Genomic DNA, 14548 nt, shown 5'->3' on the forward strand with positions numbered 1-14548 from the left:
TTTGCTCTTTAGTTCTTCTAGGTCCTTGTTAAACGTTTCTTGTATTTTCTCCATTCTATTTCCAAGATTTTGGATCATCTTTACTATCATTACTCTGAATTCTTTTTCAGGTAGACTGCCTATTTCCTCTTCATTTGTTTGGTCTGGTGGGTTTTTACCTTGCTCCTTCATCTGCTACTTATTTCTCTGTCTTTTCCTTTTGCTTAACTTACCGTGTTTGGGGTCTCCTTTTTGCAGGCTGCAGGTTCGTAGTTCCTCTTGTTTCTGGTGTCTGCCCCCAGTGGGTAAGGTTGGTTCAGTGGGTTGTGTAGGCTTCCTGGTGGAGGGGACTGGTGCCTGTGTTCTGGTGGATGAGGCTGGATCTTGTTTTTCTGGTGGCCAGGAGCGCCTCCAGTGGTGTGTTTTGGGGTGTCTGTGAACTTAGTATGAGTTTAGGCAGCCTCTCTGCTAATGTGTGGGGTTGTGTTCCTGTCTTGCTAGTTGTTTGGCATGGGGTATCCAGCACTGGAGCTTGCTGGTCGTTTAGTGGAGCTGGGTCTTAGTGTTGAGATGGAGATCTCTGGGAGAGCTTTCGCCGATTGATATTACGTGGAGCTGGGAGGCTTCTGGTGGTCCAATGTCCTGAACTCAGCTCTCCCACCTCGGAGGCTCAGGCCTGACACCCGGCCGGAGGACCAAGACCCTGTCAACCACACGGCCAGGTACATGGGGAGTTTCTTGCCTTTTGGGAAGTGTGAGGTCTTCTGCCAGTGTTCAGTAGGTACTCTGTAGGAGTTGTTCCACATGTAGATGTATTTCTGACGTATTGGAGGGGAGGAAGTTGATCTCCTCGTCTTACTCCTCCGCCACGTTGAAGGTCTCTGGAAACTACACTTCAGCGCCGCTGCGCTTGCCAGGCCTGTCCGAGTGCCTGGCCAGCTCCCAGTCCTTGCATTTAAACTGTTACAAAAATGTCTATTCTGTACTGATTTAGAAAATTATACACTACAGAGAATTTCCAAAGAAGCATTCTAAACAAATGCAAGGAAAGCCTTTACAAAGTACGGGCTGACAAACAAGGAGATACATGTTATATTTTGTTGTCATCCTGCAATCTTCACTTTCTTCTTCACTCCAACAGCTGTGATTTTAGCTAAGGCCACACAGTTCTAGGGATCAAAAGTTATGCAACCCTGTTTTGTGCTTTTGCTTCTCTTCAACAGAGAAGAAGAAGAAAAAACCCGTAACAGAGCATCATCCTGCAATCTTCACTTTCTTCTTCACTCCAACAGCTGTGATTTTAGCTAAGGCCACACAGTTCTAGGGATCAAAAGTTATGCAACCCTGTTTTGTGCTTTTGCTTCTCTTCAACAGAGAAGAAGAAGAAAAAACAACCCGTAAAAGAGCAGAGAATCTCTAGGACCGAAACCAAATGTTTTGGCAGGGAATAAATCAGTTCAGGAAGCTGTGGGTGGCAAGTTCTAAACATGAGACCCGGTCTGATCACTCTCTAGAAACTTTGAAAATGTTTGTTGCTACCCAGACTTCACTGCTGTAAGACTCTCCAAAGTAAAGCTTTGTGGCCGACTGCAGCACTTTGCTGGAGAGGGCAGAACAGGGTCCTAGGGGTTCCTACTGAAGGCGGGCAGAAGTCAGCTTAACGGATGAACATTTTTCTAATCACGACAAATGCTGACTATTGACTGCGTTGTCTTTTTAGATGCAAAGTTATCATCTGAACACCTACTATTAAACTCTGACAGTAACCTGTGTCACAAGAGAAACTGAAGCACATCAGAATTTTCAAGGTTTTATTTGAGCAAACATCGAATCAGATCAGGTAGCACCAAATCAAAAGTGATTAGGGGCACTCCACCAATAGAAGCTAAGGGAAAGGCTTTTAGAGAAAAGACAGAGAAGCAAAGCAAGGAAATTATTTGGTTGGCTACAGCTTTAGTGGTTGCCTTGTTTGGGAAAACCTAGTTGGGTGTTTGTGATTGAGTGTTCTTAAATGTTATTTTCTGGGAGAGCCTGCACTCAGAGGTGTTAGGCTCTGGCTTAGGTTTTGGTGTGCTTACGATGGTTACCAAGGCATTAGAGACACCCCCGTCTAATGCCTCCTGGTTTAATTACTTTAGCACTTGTAATTACTCTAAAGGTCTTTACTAAAGACACCTCAAATATCTGCTCAAGACATTTTCAAGCAAGTCAGGGGATATATCCAACTTCCTGATGGCTTTCTGTGAGTCAAGGTCTCAGAGAAAGCAGTTGGCTCTTGGGTGCAAATGAAGAAGTATCAACTTTGATTTACTTGAGCATATATGTGGCAGTAGAAAGATATGGCTTAGCTTGGTAAACAAACTTATTTTCTCAAATATTATCAGACCATAATAATTAATAATTGCCTGAATTCATTGAGTACTTACTACATAGAAGCAATTGGGCTTAAAGGTCTCTTTCAGTCTCTATTAAAACCCTATAGTCATGAGTCTAGTAAGTGAGGATCCAGGATTCAAATCTAGGTATTTGTTGGCTACAAAAGCACATGTTCTTACAGCCACTGTACTGCCATCAAGACAGACCACAGCCTCTTCTGTAACACTTTCATTTTCATTTATTTCTACTCATTCTTAAATTTTCCCTGAGATCCTATTATATGTCCCAATATCCCACGGAAATACTGTAAAGTTTACTTATTTCGTAACTTCTCATAAAGTTTCACTAATTCGTATTTATGATAATTCAATTTAAATTCAGTGTTCCTTCCTTAGGGCTTTTACATTTGTTTCTACTTCCCAGTTGAAATTCTTACCAAAAAAATACACAACTGAATTTTCGCTTTAAAAAACTTAACTGCAAAACAGTAAACCAAAGAAAGTAAATGTCATCTACAATTCAATCACATAGCTAACATTTTAGAGATTATACAAAAGCTTTTTAAAAAACAAAAATACTATCATATTAAACGTACAATTTTGTAACTAGTTTTTTTCACTTCAAAAGCTGTTGTCTTTCCACATCATTTTTAATGGCTGTAAAAATCCACTGAATAAATAATAGGTTTTATTTAACCCATTAGATAACCTCTCAGTTCCCCAGGAAGGAGGAGCTGAGGCTAAGTGTTTATAAAGGAGAGCAATTCCAGGGAACAGAGGTGAGGGACCAGAGTAAAGCAAAGAAGGAGAGAAACAAGAGGACCCATTATTGACTTGGCCGCCACTAGGTATGATGGATTGTTCAATCCTTCTGGACCATCCTCTGAGAAGCCATTTTTACCATATCTTGGGACAGTCTGTCAGAAGGAGGGGGCTATTTAACTGCTCTGATCACCCACTGGTCAAAGGTGTGCCCCTAGAGGTGTGACTCCCCTGTGGTTCCGTGGACCTGACATGATGAGGACAATGATTCTACCCTAGGATACCTTGCTGTCATCCAAAGGGACAACCTGGAGTGGGGACAGAAGAGAACACCAGGAAGTGTCTTCTCTTCTTCTGCATGGGAAGAGCCCATGCAGAGGGACTGCCACAGAGATGGACGGAACAAGAGGCAGGTGAGGCTGAGAGCATCTCCAGGGGTACGGAAGAGGCACCTACACTATTAGCAGACTTTTTTTTTGCTGTTTAAAAAAATATTACCTTAGTTCAGGCTGCTGTAACAAAATACCATAAACTGGGTAGCTTATCAACAACAGAAATTTATTTCCCACTCTACTGGAAGTTGGGAGTCTGAGATCAGGATGCCAGCATGGGTGGCTTCCAGTGAGAGCACTCTTCCGGTGGCAGACGGCCATCTTGTTTCCTCATGCGGCCCAAAAGAGGGCGAGAGAGCTCTCTGTGGTCCCTTTGATAAGGGCCCTAATCCCATTCACAAGGGGTCCACCCTTATGACCTAATCAACTCCCAAAGGTCCTACCTCCTTTACTTATTTATTTAATCGGAGTAAAATTGCTTTACAATGTTGTGTTAGTTTCTGCTGTACAATGAAGTGAATCAGCTATGTGTATACATATATCCCCTCCCTCTTGGACCTCCCTCCCATCGCCCCACCCCCATCCCACACTTCTAGGTCGTCACAGAGCACCGAGCTGAGCTCCCTGCGCTTTATAGCATGTTCCCACTGGCTATCAATTTTTACGCATGGTAATGTATATATGTCCATCGTAATCTCCCAATTCGTCCCACCCTCCCCTTCCCACCCCGTGTCCACATGTACGTTCTCTACCTCTATGTCTCTTTTCCTGCCCTGCACATAGGTTCATCTGTACCATTTTCCTGGATTCCACATATATGCGTTAATATACGATATTTGTTTTTCTCTTTCTGGATTACTTCACTCTGTATATCAGACTCTAGGTCCACCCACATCTCTACAAATGACCCTACTTCATTCCTTTTTATGGCTGAGTAATATTCCATTGTATATATGTACCACATCTTCTTTATCCATTCATCTGTCATTGGACATTTAGGTTGGTTCCATGACCTGCCTATTGTAAATAGTGCTGCAATGAACACTGGGGTACATGTGTCCTTCTGAATTATGGTTTTCTCAGGGTATATGCCCAGTAGTGGGATTGCTGGGTCATATGGTAGTTCTATTTTCAGTTTTTTAAGGAACCTCCATACTGTTCTCCACAGTGGCTGTATTAATATACATTCTCACCAACAGTGTAGGAGGGTTCCCTTTTCTCCACACCCTCTCCAGCATTTATTGTTTGTAGATTTTTTTGATGACAGGCCCTACCTCTTAATAACTTCACACTGTGGGTCTAGGGTTTCAACATATAAATTTGGGGAGAGGGGACAAGAAATTCAGTCCATTGCACACACCTAAAGTACTCCATCCTTAATTATTTCCTTACATACATTTTTAGATCAAGGGGCATTCATATCCAAAAAGACTTGATGCACATTAACAAATTTCCTCCCAGAAAGATGTGTTAATTCTCTTGCCCACAAATAGGGGATGAGATGATCGATTTCCTCTTAGCCCTGACTATAGATCCTAAGCTCTAGGAATCAAGATGATAGGCTAGAGACATAAAAATTCTGAATTTTGTTATCTGCAGCTGAGCTACTTACACTTCGTAGAATTAGCTCAGTAATCAAATAATTTCTTCTTTAACTGATCATGTGTTTATTGAGTTCTTCTATGAGCAATTGCCCTCTTTACGGGAGCTCAAGAGAGAGAAGGCTTCTGCTCTATGAGGCAGATACCCTAGCAGGAGAGAAACAATGAAGTAATAACAACATTATTCACGGCACTTGTGATAAGTTTTAGAAAGGAATTGCATTATATGTGATGGTACATACCATAGTTAGCGCTTCAACAGAAGGACTTACCTTATTCTAGAGGGTCAAGGAGAATCAGCCTTTTAGTAACCAGATTGGTAACCAAAAGAGAAAAAAACCCTCACACCTCTAATATTTAAAATACAAATAAAAAAATGAGCTGTGGTCCTCAAATAATCAGAGTAATTTTTTTTTCTAATCGAGCATAAATAAACTATCCAAGTTAGTTGTGACGCCTTGAAGAAGGTATTCTTGGAAAAAAAATGTACATTTATTCCAGGGTTCCTTCCACTGTTTGAAATTATTTAAAATTCAATTTTTGAAAGTGTCAACAAAATCAAACGTATACTACTTTGAATGCCCTAAATATTGATAACTCATTTTCCTTTTCGGACAAGTTAGTTTATCTGGAATAGCCCAGAGTCATTCAAAGCCAAGTTTAAGGGATTGTGATCAACCTGGGAGATAAACTTTTAAAATGAAAAACAATGCTCGACTCTTAAAGTAATGAGTCTTCCTTGTGTACTTCAAGTGTTGCCTCAGAGGACAGTCCTAATAATCTGTCAACACCTTTTGAGAGAAAGTCAGTCCCTACCATGGGTCCCTGAAGTTTTCTTCATTTTTTATTCTCATAAAGCTGTGTCTTCTTGGGAATTTTTATTAAGAATTGCAGGTTTGCCTGCAGAAATTTATCAGCACAGGGGATCATGGACTCTTGTGGTTATTTGTGTTTACTCCTGGCAGAAAAAAAATCAGGGAAAGGGTTTCAGGAATACACATATATAAAGAGATCTACATCTATATCTACACCTTTATCCATCCAACAAAATTACATCTTTCTACGTTTAAAAAGAATGCTAAATATTAGCCACAATTTTAAGCATCCAAGTAGTCATAGATTTACAGGATTTTTTTACACCTCCCATGTGCAATAGAAGAATTTGGGAGAAGTAGTAATGAAGAAATGAATTACAAAGTACGTCTTTCCTTTTGTGTATCTTGCTCGTTTGATTTAAATTCAGGTGTACTAGGTTTCTCATAATTGTTTAGGCTAATAAGTACTTTGTAGTGCACCCATGGAGGGAACAGCCTTGAAGAGAGTTTTCTTTTCTAAGCACCTCTTTATTTAAAATTCCAGCTTTACTGAGGTATAGTTGACAAATAAAATTGTAAGATACTGAAAGTGTACAACACCATGATTTGATATACATACACATTGTGAAAGGATTTCCCCATCAAGTTAATTAACACACCTATCACCTCTCATATTTACTTTTTTTTTTTTTTTGAGAACATTTAAGTTCTACTCTCTTGGCAAGTTACCTATCACCTCTCATATTTACTTTTTTTTTTTTTGAGAACATTTAAGTTCTACTCTCTTGGCAAGTTTCAATTCTACAATACTGTGTTGTCAACTAGAGTCACCATGTTATACATGAGACCCTCAGGCCATGTTCAACTTACAACTGAAGGTTTGTACGCTTTTAGCAACCTCTCCCTATTTCTCCCACCCCCTCCCCCCCAAATGGCACTTCTTAATGGGTGGGCCCACTATGAGCTCCAGAATAGCTACTGATAGTCCTGCAGGGAACTTTTAACCTGGATCTTCCCATAGACAACGAAAGAATTAAGAAAAATGGAACCTCCATTATGGAATGAAAAATATGTCCAACATATCTTGTTGCAACATAAGAATGATTATATATAAGTAAATTACAAATGGTGGATTTCAGGGTTTGATATTAATTGACACTTATTCCTTCTATGGGCAGATGGCTCAGACATCTTCTATCCTGATCCAATATAATGCTGCCTTTCCTCACAAGTCTAGGCTCAGCTGACACATCTCTGTCCAGGATGACAGCTTTTCTCTGTCTATAAGGCCCCTTAATACAATGGCAGCCTGTCTGCAATTGTCTGAAGTTCACTATAACTCTACACTTTAGCAAATGTATGCAAAAAAGGTGTTTCCTTCCAGGTTCTCTCTTAAAAAGCAAAAACAAAACCTGATCCAATTACTCAGAAACCAGAGAATGTCTTTCTTTTCTACTGTGTGGTCCTCATCTCTTCTTCTACTCTGCGTCCTTCCCATATTCCACGGTCTGCCTCAAGCTTAAAAATAGCCCTATTTGTATCTATATGCTGCCTGTCTTGTGGGAAGAGGAGATTCCCAACTGGGTCACACATGGATTAAAACAGGGAGGCCACCATCGCCGGGCTCCCAACTAACAGCCTCCCCTTATGAGAGTGGAAACAAAGTCACTACTCATGCAGTGCATGCTCTAAATCAAGTGGCTGTGCCAGCGTGCCACCTATCATTCGCTGTAAACACTTAAAATATCCTAATGGATACCTTAAAATACCCAGCAGTCCCACTCCTGGGCACAGAGAAAACCGTAATTCGAAAAGATACCTGCATCCCAATGTTCATAGCAGCACTATTCACAACAGCCAAGACACGGAAGCAACCTAAATGCCCATTGACAGAGGGACGGATAAAGAAGATGTGGCACATATACACAATGGAATATTACTCAGCCATGAAAAAGGAAATAATGCCATTTGCAGCAACATGGATGGACCTGGAGATGATCATACTAAGTGAAGTAAGGCAGACAGAGAAAGACAAATACCGTATGATATCACTTATATGTGGAATCTAAAAAAATGATATAAATGAACTTATTTATAAAACAAAAACAGACTCACAGACTTCGAAAACAAACTTACGGTTACCAAAGGGGAAAGGGGGGGAGGGGTAACTTAGGAATTTGGGGTTAACATACACACACTACTACATATAAAATAGATAATCAACAGGGACCTACTGTACAGCACAGGGAACTCTACTCAATATTCTGTGATAATCTATATGGGAAAAGAATGTGAAAAAGAATGAATACACGTATATGTATAACTGAATCACTTCGCTGTACACCTGAAACTAACACAACATGTAAATCAACTAGACTCCAATATAAAATAAAATAAAAATAAAAAAAAATAATTATAGCCCTACTTCTAGAATGTAAACCAGGGAATCCCCAGTGGTCCAGTGCTTAGGAGTCCACGCTTTCACTGCCGAGGGCCCAGGTTTGATCCCCGGTCAGGGAACTAAAATCCCATAAGCCGCATGGAGCAGACAAAAAAAAAAAGAATGTGGTCCCTGGCTGAGCATGCACCCCAACATTTAGTAGGCGCCACTAGGCTAGCAAAGCCAGCATTGAGTCTGATCTTCCAAAGGGGAAGTTGGATGCTTCCTTCTGCTTCCCAGCTACAAGCCCATTCCCCCCCCACCCCCAGGCCTTCTGTCCTGGGACAGTGGCACAGTCCCCGAGTAAGAGGGCAGGAAGGAGGAAAAACGGGGTGAGCTGGCATCCTTACCTTCGTACAGCCTGACAGTTCACACTGGTTGACTAACAGTGCCTTAGTTCACGGGCTTGACTAAGCCCCTGGCCTGGTACCAGGAACCAAGGACAGAAGAGAGTCTCCAGTCCCTGGATATCACCCTGCCTCTCTGTCCCTCACGCCCCTGTACGTGGGGTAACAGCTCTGCGGGTGCTCCTGAGCTCTACCACGAGCTGATCCTGCGAACGGTGGCCAGGTCCAGATTCGCGAGGTTCCTCTCCCCCTCCGCGAGAGCTCCTCCCTACCCAGAAAGTCTCATTATATATTTTTCAAAGGCCCATTTTCTACGTGAGAAATTTCAGTGAAGTATCTTGAAACATAATGTTTCATCATCTTGATGTTTAGAGCTAAAAGAGCCTTTGTCCAGCAAATCCAAGCCTCTCATTTTCAAAATGAAAAGACGAAGCACAGCAATTTGGGGTCTCGCTCCAGGTCACGGATCGACGCATGGCAGGAAGCTGCCTCTGGGGCTCCGAGCCCCTCATCCAGTGACACCCCGGCTGTGTGACACCAGGAGATGATTTTTAACTTCACATGGTAGTTTTCCACTGCTATTTTACAGTCAGAAAAAGATAAGTATTTTGAAGAAGCAGGAACAACTGAAAAGTCAATCTCCTTCCCCACTTTGGCTATTTAAAGCAAGCTGTGTTAATTCTCCATGCAGCTCTGTACTGACAGGGAAGGCACACAATTCTGGCATCACTTCCGAACACACCAGTGCCCCAGATGAGTACTGACTGACAGCTTCAGACAACTAATAAGTCCAGGGTCTGTTCCTAGGAAAATGCTTTGCATGCGTCATTAAGGCTATTTTAGGGCTTGCTGTCTTGAACTGAATGTAAACTAGCACTGGTGATTCTGAATTTAGATGTGACTTCATTGAGGGAAGAAACAAGCATAAACTACTATTTTCAGGGACTGGTGGTAGCAATACTAAAAAAAAAAAAAAAAAAAAAAAACTAAAAAAAAAAAAAAAAAAAGAACTGGTAGTAAATCTATAGACTTGTATAAGATATTACATCTATACATTCTTTAAATAACAACTCCAGTATTGCCCTTATATTTACTAACATATTAACTTAAATCAAATTGGAATACTGCTATCCCAAGCATGCATTTATTTCTACTGCAGATGTATCATACCATAGTATGCCAAAGAGAATCACCTGTGGTATTTTTTTCTTTGTATTTTTTTATTGGCGTAAAATTGCTTTACAATGTTGTGTTAGTTTCTGCTGTACAATGAAGTGGATCAGTTATATGTATACCTATGCCCCTCCCTCTTGGACCTTCCTCCCCCCCTTCCCCCCCATCTAGGTCATCACAGAGCACTGAGCTGATCTTCCTGTGCTCTACAGCATCACCTGTGATACTGATACTTTTAAAAACCTAAAGGTGCTTGTCCCCACCTGAAAACTACTGCACTGAACTGCCAGCAGGTGGAGCCAAACCGTGGATATTTTTCATCAGTGACCTTTAAAAGCACCATGGCTGACCCTCACACGTCTTCAGTTATGGGATCCTTAGAACACAGTGCAAATTTTCCTTTACCATGTTACCATCTCCCCATGCTCAGGAATGGGAATCTCCACTTGAAGAGAGACTGTATTCTATGGCAGTGATGCTCAAATTTTGTTTTGCATCAGGTTCAGTTGCTGGGGGGTGGGGCTTGGTAAAAGTACAAATGGCAAGTCTGCCCCAAACCTAAAAAACTGCATTTTTAACAAAGCTATACAGAATACTCAGAAGCACCCAGAGTTGAAGGACTAAAGCTTTCTGGAAGATTTCCTAAAAGGCCACATGGTTTCTAAACATTGAACCGAAGATAGTAAACCAAGAAGGTTATTAAGGAGATGTAACTGTGTCCGACCTAATTGAAACCAAGGTCACTAAAGCTCTTCTGTCAATTCCCCACACCCTCACTCTTTGTGCTAAGAGGTTAAGGAGGTGCTGACATCATGGAACCAAGGTGGGCAGGTGGAATGGAAGGATGGCTTGAGTGTCAAAGAAATTGAAACTCCTTATTCAAAAATGGCTCAGCTGGTCAATCATGGGGTTTAAGAAGGTAGAAAAGGAAGTGAAGCCAGGAAGGTCTGTTCCATCCAAGAAAGTGGAGGAACCTATACTTCTAAAGTGCATCTGAAAAAGAATACTTATGGGGCTGCCCTGGCAGTCCTGTGGTTAAGACCCTGCACTTCCACTTCAGGAGGCATGGGTTTGATCCCTGGTTGGGGAACTGAGATCCCACAAGCTGTGCAGTGGCATGGCCAAAAAAAAAAAAAAAAAAAGATATATATATATATATATATAAATATAAATGAATCACTTTGCTGTACACCTGAAACTAACATGACATTCTAAGTCAACTATACTACAATATAAAATAAAAATTAAAAAATACAAAAGTAAAAAATACAAAAGAAAAATGAGAGTCAAAAAAAACCAAGTACATCTGAGATCCAAGAGCTGATGTAGTAGCCAATGGGTGTGAAGGAGCCATACAGAGACAAGAGGGTAGCTAAACAGGGAGATACTAGAGTTTAACACATCTGGGCTGGGACATATTTCTACTTTATAGAAAGCAGTCATGGAAGTACTCCAAAGGCAGTTAAGCAGAAAAGAAATGTGTCGCGTGTTATGATGTTGGGACAGGATGTCTGTAGAGGAACTGGGACTCCTAAGACATCTTACAATTTCATCCTTTACTGCACACATCTCTCTACCCAGCCATTTCTTCTGTGCCTCGATCGTGAATTGCAAACTTCAAGATCCCTTCTGAGTCAGAACGTCAAACGCTTTCGGTGGGTAAATGAAGTATCATTACTTCCACTTTGCAAATGAAGAAAGTCAGAGGGCAGGCCTAAAATCGCATGGCTCGATGTGGCAGAGATCAAATTCTAACCCATAATTCCAACTCCAGTGCACCATAATTTCTGCTAACTAGTGCTCCAGAGGAAGTGGAAAATCCAGAGGGCTGAACTAAGGGCGGTTTAATAAAGACCAGTGACAGCTAGATAACGGCTTCTTATCCTGCAGCAGATAATAAATACTAACAAGAAGAAATGGTTAAGACGTTACGATACATATTTTAATAAAGTTTTGTAAGGGAAAAGGCAGTTCTTTTTTATCGTGTGCAAAGAATTCCTTACTTTTAAGGTCTTCCGGAAATACTCACTTGACCAACTTTCCAATCCTTACACCTAACACCTTACTGTTGGCCACGTGATGTGGGTGGGGCTTGAAGTGGTGTCCGTCCTACCGTGAAAGCTCCTAGCTGGAGCCAGGAGAATGGAAGCTGACATGTCTGGCTCCTCGACCAGACTGAGTGCCTTTAAGGGCCGACGGTGTTTCCGTTATCTTTTCATTCTGCCACCACCACTACCCTCCACAACAGCATTCAGCAAAGATTTCAACCAACACTGACTCTTGTGAGCCAGACCCTGAAGCCAAGCTCAGTGCTTGGGAAAATCAGTCTAAGAAGTGAACAGCCACAGGGTCACAGAATCTGCTAAACTATATAGTTTTGGTGTGAACGACCAGAAGGAGGCTCAGAGAAGAAGAAAAGGCCAGAGGAAAAAACTCTGAACCATATTACTGTATCCAGCCTGTGCCACATTTGAGAAGTTTATATTTAATGTATATTTAATGTACACATACATACATAAATAATAGACACAGATGTGCAGAAATGGAGATGGCAGTTTTAAATACATGAAACAAAGTACTGAACATTCATTTGAAAAAACCCAACAGGGAACTCCCTGGCAGTCCAGTGGCTAGGACTCCGTGCTTTCACGGCCAAGAGCCCAGGTTCGATCCCTGGTTGGGGAACTAAGATGCCGTGAGCCGTGTGGAGCAGCCAAAAACAAACAAACAAACAAAAAACAAAATCCAACAAGTCATAAGATGAATATTCACATCATTACTTAGCATCCTCGATGTATCGTTGGCATTTTACCCCCCAAAGATGCTATCTTTCACTGAAAATTTTAAGCAACACTTTGTATTTATGTTAAGGCCATTCATATAGTCATATATAATTTAGCAGAAGTTTTCCTCCTGCATACACTTAAAAAAGAAAAAGCCTGGACTCTTTTGCCTAGTGTAAGCATCTGGCTTCCTCAAATAAAGAAAATACATTCCATAAATTTATATCCAGGTGGCAATTCCTAAACTGAACACGTTAAATGTTCATTGACTAATTCACATACATTTTTGACTGCAAAGTGGATTTATAGTATGACAAGGCAAAGAACATTAAGCACATTCTATGCTGAAGTTGCTGGGCTCATACAAAAATCAATAGATCCCAGACTCTCAACCTCAAGATACCTGTGACTTGTCAGGGTGGAAAAAAATGTTCATCAGTGAGCACAGATGTGATGAAAGAGGTTTTAATAAAGCACATGGGGAATTCAGAGAAACTGCACCAACCACTAAATTGATTCTTTTTTTTTTTAGAAGGCACTCTATATTTATTGAAAAAACTACTGAATAAATAAGTGAAATGAAGGAATAAGGCATTTCCATAGTAGGAAATACTCGTTAGAAATTTTGATAAATTTCTTTTCCTTCAAATCTAAGCCAGAGTCCCCCTCCATCCTGCCTGTTCCTCTCCCCAGTGTACAACTCCTTCACTGAATTCATAAACTCCTCCACAACACTCACAGCTTCATTTTTGCTCTAATTGCTCCATATATGGCTTATCTGCTCAAGTAAATTAGAAGCTCAAGAGCAAGAGTCATGTTCTGGTTTTTCAATCCTCCCCCACGACTGGAAGAGAACAAAGCACACCAAAGGTATTCAGGAGAGAGATGCTTCTTGACTTAATTCCATCTCTGCATTTCATAACCCCTCCTATATCATTCTCACTATGATATCTATGTTACTTCTTTTTTGAATTTTATTTTATATGTTTTAAAACAGCAGGTTCTTATTAGTTATCCATTTTATACATATTAGTGTATATATGTCAATCCCGATCTCCCAGTTCATCACACCACCACCCCCCCGCCACCCTTGGTGTCCATATGTTTGTTCTCTACATCTATGTCTCAATTTCTGCCCTGCAAACCGGTTCATCTGTACCATTTTTCTAGGTTCCACATATATGCGTTAATATACAATATTTGTTTTTCTGACTTACTTCACTCTGTATGACAGTCTCTAGATTCATCTACGTCTCTACAAATGACTCAATTTCGTTCCTTTTTATGGCTGAGTAATAGTCAATTGTATATATGTACCACATCTTCTTTATCCACTCATTTTGTCGATGGGCATTTAGATTGCTTCCATGACCTGGCTATTGTAAATGGTGCTGCAATGAACATAGGGGTGCAGGTGTCTTTTTGAATTATGGTTTTCTCTGGGTATATGCCCAGTAGTGGAATTGCTGGGTCGTATGGTAGTTCTATTTTTAGTCTTTAAAGGAACCTCCATACTGTTCTCCATAGTGGCTGTATCAATTTACATTCCCACCAACAGTGCAAGAGGGTTCCCTTTTCTCCACACCCTCTCCAGCATTTGCTGTTTGTAGATTTTCTGATGATGCCCATTCTAACTGGTGTGAGGTGATACCTCATTGTAGTTTTGATTTGCATTTCTCTAATAATTAGTGATGTTGAGCAGCTTTTCATGGGCTTCTTGGCCATCTGTATATCTTCTTTGGAGAAATGTCTATTTAGGTCTTCTGCCTATTTTTCGATGGGGTTTTTTGTTTCTTTAATATTGAGCTGCATGAGCTGTTTATATATTTTGGAGATTAATCCTTTGTCTGTTGATTCATTTGCAAATATTTTCTCCCATTGTGAGGGTTGTCTTTTCATCTTGTTTATGGTTTCCTTTGCTGTGCAAAAGCTTTGAAGTTT

The 14548-nt window shown here is 40.8% G+C and overlaps 1 protein-coding gene across 7 annotated transcripts in view; it reads right to left on the minus strand.

Moving 5' to 3' along the window:
* Nucleotides 1-14548, minus strand: part of CACNB2 (calcium voltage-gated channel auxiliary subunit beta 2) — a 441112-nt gene that overhangs the window by 76661 nt on the left and 349903 nt on the right. Inside the window, exon 1 of one of the 7 annotated variants that reach the window (XM_028495785.2) lies at nt 8655-8849. The exons of 5 other annotated variants lie outside the window; for them this stretch is intronic. The gene's annotated coding sequence lies outside the window, so the exon portion shown is untranslated. Of the gene's footprint in view, nt 1-5060; nt 5125-8654; nt 8850-14548 lie in introns of those variants that run through there. One more of the 7 variants, XM_028495786.2, reaches the window with a different exon arrangement.

The sequence above is a fragment of the Physeter macrocephalus genome, chromosome 11 (assembly GCF_002837175.3).
Source record: "Physeter macrocephalus isolate SW-GA chromosome 11, ASM283717v5, whole genome shotgun sequence".
In the NCBI taxonomy this organism is placed as follows: domain Eukaryota; kingdom Metazoa; phylum Chordata; class Mammalia; order Artiodactyla; family Physeteridae; genus Physeter; species Physeter macrocephalus.